Source organism: Nelumbo lutea, chromosome 3 (genome assembly GCF_056320005.1).
Source record: "Nelumbo lutea isolate HS-2025 chromosome 3, American lotus-T2T, whole genome shotgun sequence".
In the NCBI taxonomy this organism is placed as follows: Eukaryota; Viridiplantae; Streptophyta; class Magnoliopsida; order Proteales; family Nelumbonaceae; genus Nelumbo; species Nelumbo lutea.
The window spans coordinates 67,151,558-67,159,143 of NC_142686.1; the positions used below are offsets into that span (position 1 = coordinate 67,151,558).

General features: G+C 41.1%; 1 non-coding gene across 1 annotated transcript; it reads right to left on the minus strand.

Annotated features, from left to right (window-relative positions):
* LOC148865408 (small nucleolar RNA R71) lies at positions 1 to 107 on the minus strand. Its single transcript, XR_016112077.1, has one exon. It is a non-coding gene; the product is annotated as a small nucleolar RNA R71 (small nucleolar RNA).
* Between the last annotated feature and the right edge of the window lie 7,479 nt (positions 108 to 7,586).

The window sequence follows — 7,586 nt, forward strand, 5'->3', positions numbered from 1 at the left end:
AAGTTGAGGCATGACATCACCAGTTTCACTCAGTTTGATGGAGAGACTCTCTATGAAGCATGGGAAAGGTTCAAAGACTTGCAAAGAAAGTGTCATCATCATGGTATCCTGGCTATTTGATAGTACAGACATTCTATATGTTAGACAGTTTTGTATGCCCTTAGCTTCAATCAAGATGATGTACTTTATGAGTTTATTATAAATGAATAAAAGTGCATATTTGATTCATGTTCCTTTGGTATGTTTTTGTGTAATACCCTTAAACTGGACACTTAATGAGACTCGTGTTAGTTTAGAATGTTCACAGCCAGTGGGTCAGTCTGGGGAGACCTATTCTGACAAGGCTGACATTGTGGTGCCACCAAGTCGGTTGGGATGGCTTGTCTCAGTTGCCAGGGTGAGACCCTAGGCACATACAGTGTAGGATTAATTGAATCTTTGAACTAGACCAGATTTTCAATATTGCCCTGGACCTTGGAGATTGATGGGCAAAACTGGAAAGTTACACCCGACCCCTAGACTCGATTATGATACTGCGCTGGGTGTCGGATTAGGCTGTCTTTGATATACCAATTAGTGAGATCCTTAGCGGGGGTCAAAACCTAGGTATGTTGGGACAGTCTAAGAATTCATCTGAGTGGGTGATCATAGTGACAGGATCAGCCCCTTTGTCGGACAAAGGTAATGATCGGGCATGCACTCTCACTGATGGAAACCAAGACTACCGGCAGCCAATTTCAATCGTTGAGATTTATTTTGCAAAATATATTTTATATGAGATATAAAAGTATATATATTATGGTTTCGAAATGATTTGCAAAAGGTTTTAATTCCCAGGATCCATATAAGCAAAGAGTGCAACACTGTTCCTTGCAGCCGAGGGAGAGGTCCTCTTTTGTCAGGCAGTGTATGATCATTTTGGGCTAAGTGGTTAAGTGTAAGACCATTGAGGATAATATTGATGGGCTAATCTTGTATCTGCCCACAGTCCCTGGGTGTTACAAAGTGGCTCAGCCTAGGGACCACTCAGGGCAAGTGTTGGGCCCATAGAGCTCATGAGATGGGTTTCAGGGGGTGCACTGTCCATAACAGTGTATTTGGCCAGGCCTTGTAACAAAGGCTGGGCCGAACCCATGTGGCTGATGTATAGATCAATGTTAGGGTCCCACACCATACAAGGAAGCTCAACTGGGCAGTAGTTTGGAAGGCCAAGTGAATACATAACCTTAAATGGTTCTTAAGCCCATTTCGAACTGGTCTAATTTGATTAGTCACTTAAGGGGAGAATTCTGAGATGGATCAGTTGATAGGATTGGGCCCAGACCCTATCTACTTAGAGAGTGCAAGATCTAAATGAGATTTAGATCTGGAAGCCTCCTAATTAGATTAGGAGATGGCTGATCTAATCTGCATATAAGATAAGGGTTATCCCTTAACACTTAAAGGGACTTCTTATCCAGATATGATTTGGATTAGCAACTCTTAATAGGATTAGGAGCTAATCCCTTTAAGTCTATAAAAGGAAGAGGGGGTAGCAGCCTTTAGACATGCAATCCACATTCTTGTCTTTAGAGCTGAAATCACTAGAAGAGAGAATTCTGCACCCTGCATATACTCTCTTGCCGCCTCCTTCCTAAAGCTGCCGCCTCCAGTAGTTCAATCTCCAGTTCTTGGTAGAAATCAAGATTTGATCTTAATACCAATCTTTTGGAGAAAAGATTGGTTGGATTTGTATTCACAAGCCATCCAGTTGATTCTTGTGAAGGGTCAAGTTCTTTTGGAAGAACTCTGTTGATTCTGCTCCACCCTGCACTGCGCCATCTTCAGTGGGAGCAGACTTTGGATCCTTCCTTGGGAGTGAACACCTCCATTGGGAGATACTGCTTCTCCGTATCAGGTATAATTCCTCCCTACTCCTTTTGGTTCAGATCTGATTCAGTTTATGGTTCAAGAATGATCATTGAAAATATGATTTTCTAAACAAGGAATTCGATTCCCAGTTGAAGGGAGAGAAAATTTTTTGAAATTTGCCCCCTTATTCCGCAATCTTTGGGCGTCCATGTGATGGATAATCTATCCCTTCAGTTGTATTAGAGCCATGGTTCAAATCTTGAACCATTCCGTTTCAGATCTGAACCTACGCAAATAGGCAGAAGGCGTTTTGCCCAATTTGCACAAATATGGGTTTTGGGAAATTTGTTCCCAAAAATTGATGGGAAAATAATCTGAAAATAATTTTGCAGAAATCTGATTATTGTTTAGAATAGTTGTTTATGATTTTCTTGATTTATGGGCTGTTCGTACAAGAGGAGATCAAATTCTTGGTTTGCGTAGGGAGAACTGCAAGATTTGCAGTTTCTTGATTTATTTATTACATTTGGTCTGTAAATAAATTTTTTTACTTTTCTAGACTCAATGTATAGACATTCGATCTGATGTAATTATTAAGAGAAATAGGATTTCTATTTAATTTTAATTTAGGATTGAAGATGGCGGCGCAGAAAGGGAGATTTCGCAGAGAAGGAGATTTCGCAGATGGGACATTCGCTATCTGTGATTTGTAGTTTATGAAACTGCAGATTATGATCTAACCTCTGTTTTGTAGGATGGATTGTGCGAATAGCACTGTTTAACTGATTCTTGATTTTCTTTTATTAGTTATTTAATTTCAGATTATTTTCTTGAATTAAAGATTTAATTAAAGATCAAACCCTAGACCCATTCGAACCAAGATTGGTTCAAACTGCTTGGACCAAATCATGGGTTTAATCAAGGCTGAAAGTCAACCCTAATTTTCCCATTAATGGGCCTGAGGATTGATATTTAATTAAATGGTTAATTCGGCCCAGCCTGTAAAGGCCCAGTTTTAAATAGTTAAAACTGCTAAAAGCCCATTTCAAAGGATAAAGCTATATGGGCCGAACTGGGTAACCCTAATTCAGCCCATATACCTAGATAATATTATGGATTTTAATGGGCTTCTAGTGGGCCTTACAGATGATTAATTGATTGGATCAATTTATCCTTGCATGAGATGTATGGATGTGTGATGTGCTACGTACATGGGCCATAAGTGCTTGGCCCATGCTCATTCGACAGTGGCTATTGCGCACACCATGGCTGAATGCACATCATTGCCATGGTGTCCCTTCTGGTCATTGGATGACCTCCCTCAGTGGTGGGCCTCACACCTCATCAAGAGGTTACATGCGGAACCCTAGCCGATTTAAGGCCCATCGAAATCTGACTTTATGAAAGTCAGTGGGAGCCACTTTGGTTTGACCTAAATTAAACTAGGGCGTAATAACTGTTCCCTCCAACAAATATCAGTGCAAGTGATAGGGAGATTCATATGATGAACTCTTTAAAGGCCTTCCATCATTAGCATGAAGATGGGTCCTCCAGTAATGAGGAAACGCACCAGAAAATGGGCTATCCATTTGCTGTTGGACTTGTCTGAGTGTTTCATGAGATGATAGGGGCGTCATAGACGATGTGGGAGGGGCTTCACCAGAAAATGGGAACTCTCTCACAATACCTTAGCATTCATGAACATGATGGTTAAGCACTCACTAGACAGAAAGGTTTACCTGAAAATGGCTCTAAGCCTTGTTTGACAGAGGCCAAAGGGAAAACTCATATGATGAGTGAATATGATCCTCCATAGAAAGGTGGTGGGGTTATGCAGCTGAAACAGTTGGCTCCATGCACCCTATGTGATTTCTCACATTTCTAGAGACAACTCGTAGTCTCCATCATTGAGAAAGGAGGAAATCTCAGAGATGAATGAATGGAAATGGATCATAGATTAAAATCCATATCTATGAAATGAATATGAATCAAATTAGGTTGTGGACTGATGTTTGCTCTTTTATCAAAAAATGGCAAATGGATCATTTGCAAAGCTTCTTGACGACAACAAGCTTAAGGGCCCAAACTATGCCAACTGGTACAGGAACCTTATGTTGGTCTTAACCTCTGAAAATTTGGATAAGGTAGCCAAGAATCCTGCCCTGGATCATCCGGGAGATAGGGCTTCTGAGGCCCGTAGAAGAGAAAACCAAGAGTGGGAGGAGAAAAACTCCCTTGCCCACTACTATATCATTGCCTCTTTGGACAATTCAATTCAAAGACAGTTCGATCAGATCAAACTTGCCAAAGATGTATTGGATAGTCTCAAGACAATGTACGAAGAGCAGAATCATTCTACTCAGTAGAAGGTCTTGAAACAGTTCATGACCGCGCAGATGTCCAAGAACCAACAAGTTCACGACCATTGTCTCCGAATGATGGGTTATATCAACGAACTAGAGGCTCTTGGATCCGGGCTAGATCTGGTAAAATAGATCGATGCTATTCTCAGCTCTCTGCCTCCATCCTTTAATCCATTCATCATGAACTACAACATGAACAAGCTGAATGTCAGCTTATAGGAACTCAACAATATGTTATAGAGGGCCGCAGAATTGATTAAAAAGGATGAGCCCATTGCCATGCTTGTTGAAACTGGCAAATTGGGCAAGAAAATGAAGGCAAAGAGAAAGCCCTAGAAGAAGGCTGCCAAACCCAAGAAGCAGAAGAAAGACAAAGCATCAGATGCTTGTCACTTCTGTAAGAAGACCGACCACTGGAAAAGGAATTGTCCTGCCTACCTGGAATCCAAGAAAGGTAATTTCAAAACTTGTGTTATAGAAACCAATTTATTGGTAACTTCTGTGTCCTGGTGTATTGACTCTGGGGCTTCAACTCATGCGTGTAACTCACTGCAGGGGTTCAAGGTAAGCAGAAGGTTGAGTGGAGGAGAAGTCACACTCTACTTGGGGACTACTGCAATAGTTGCAGCCACACCGTGGAGTTAATTTTTAGAGAAGGGAAAATTGTACTGAGAGATTGTCTTTATGTAAAAAATTTAAGGAGAAATTTGATTTCTATCTCAAAACTGTGTGCAAATTGTTATTCTGTCTTCTTTAGTAATACGATTACTATTAAAAGAAATAATAGATTCATCGCATACGGGGAATTGGAGAATGGTCTCTATGTTCTACATCCTTCTCTAGAAACTAACATAACCGAAACTAAGTCAGCTGAAATCCCCAAGAAGAGAGCCCGTGATACAGTTAATCCCATGTGTCTGTGGCATTACAGACTTGGCCACATCGGTATTGACCGAATCACAAGGTTGGTAAAGGATGGTCCATTGGATTTTCTAACTAAAGAAGATCTTCCCACCTGTGAGCCTTGCCTATAAGGCAAGATGACGAAACGGTCATTTAATGGTAAGCCTGAAAGATGTACAGGCACACTTGACCTAATACATACTGATGTATGTGGTCCCCTGAGTGTTAGGACACGAAATCAACACGTGTATTTCATCACTTTCACAGATGATTTCTCACAATATGGTTATGTGTACCTAATGAGACACAAGTCTGAATCCTTTGAAAAGTTCAAAGAGTTTAGACAAGAGGTAGAAAAACGGTTAGGGAGAGAAATTAAGGCCGTTCAATCAGATCGAGGTGGCGAGTATCTCTTTGACGAATTCAGGGACTACATAAAGGACAATGGGATAGTATCACAATTAGCTCCTCCTGCTACACCTCAACTTAGCGGTATTTCAGAGAGGAGGAATAGGACCTTATTAGATATGGTCCAGTCGCTTCTCATACACTCAGAGTTACCCACATCCTTTTGGGGTTATGCATTAGAGACTGCGATTTACGTGCTGAATCGGGTTCCAAACACTCCATATGAACTTTGGACCGAAAAGAAACCAAGTGTCGGACACTTGAAAATTTGGGGTTGTCCAACACACGTTAAAAAAATGAGTGTAGACAAGTTGGAATCCCAGACCAGCCGTTGCCTATTTGTAGGCTACCCAAAAGGCTCTATAGGTTACCTATTCTATGACCCAAGTGAGCAGAAAGTATTCTGCAGTCAAAATGCACAATTCTTGGAGACCGATTACATCCTGGACACCCATCGTTAGGAAGTTATTCTTGATGAGGAGAGCTCAGGAGCAGTGGGAGATGTCCCACAAGTTCCAGGTAGTGACCAACCTAGAAGACCCACTTGGGTATCCAGGCCACCAGTCCATTATGGTTATGACCAGGATAATTACCTAGTGGAAACCTTGACTAGTGAGGAGGATCCTGTGACTTACGCAAAAGCTATGTTGGACATAGATTACTACGAGCGGGTGGAGGCCATGAGAGCAGAGATTGACTCAATGGAGACCAATGGAGTCTAGACTCTAGTAGATCCACCCTCCGGGGTAAAAGCAATCAGTTGCAAATGGATTTACAAGAGGAAAAAGGGCCCCGATGGTAGGGTACACTCAAAAAGAGGGCATCGATTATGAGAAAACCTTTTCGCATGTAGCTATGCTTAAATCCATTCGGATCCTGCTAGCTATAGCAACCTACCATGATTATAAAATTTGGCAGATGAATGTCAAAACTGCATTCCTGAATGGAGATCTTATTGAAGATATCTATATGCAGCAGCCATAAGGCTTCATTACTGCAGGTCAGAAAACATGGTATGTAAGCTTAATAGATCCGTTTATGGACTTAAGCAATCTTCTAGAAGTTGGAACATCCATTTTGACTCTGTTGTCAAATCGTTTGACTTCAAGCAGAATTCGGATGAACTCTGTGTTTAAAGGAAGTACAGTGGAGATAAGGTTACCTTCTTGGTTCTGTATGTAGATGACATTCTACTCATTGGGAATGATGTAGGAATGTTGACTACGGTAAAAGTATGGCTCTTGGAGAAGCCTCCTATATACTAGGTCTTTGACTCTATAGAGATAGATCGAAGTGGATAATAGGATTATCCCAGTCTGCTTACATTGACAAAATAGTCAAAAGATACAGCATGGAAAACTCCAAGAAAGGAAATGTTCCTTTCAGGCACGGAGTCACTCTCTCCAAGAAGATGTCTCCCAAGACTTCTGAGGAGACTGATGGCATAAAAGACATTCCCTATGCCTCTACCATAGAGAGCATCATGTATGCCATGCTGTACACTCGTCTTGACATTGCTCAGGCAGTGAGTGTAGTAAGCAGATTTCAGGCCAACCCAGGGCAGGAGCACTGGACTATTGTGAAAGGTCTAGTTAGTCTTAGGGAGACCTTTTCTTGCTACTGGTAATGCTTTAATTGGCGTACAAAAAGGTCTACTTAGTCTTAGAATCAATGGTGAAGAAGTAGTATTTAATGTATTTAAAACCATGAAATATCCTAACACAATTGAACATGAAATATATGCAATTGATTGCATTGATAATTGGGTAGCTGAAGTCGATGCATCTAAATTAGATGATCCTTTAGAGCGTTGTCTTCTTAATTCTTGTAAAAATGTATAGGTCTTGGATGAAGAAATTAAGGAGGTTTTGAACTATTTGAAGGCCGGTCAAGAAGAGTTCAAGCCATGACAAGGAAAATTTTTACCATTGGATGGACCGACCTCTACCAAGCAATTGCAACCTTCCATTGAATCACCTCCTGCTCACACAAAACTCCTCCCATCTATTATACAGGCCCCTATTCCAGATTTAAACCCACCCATAATGGATGAGGGGAAAA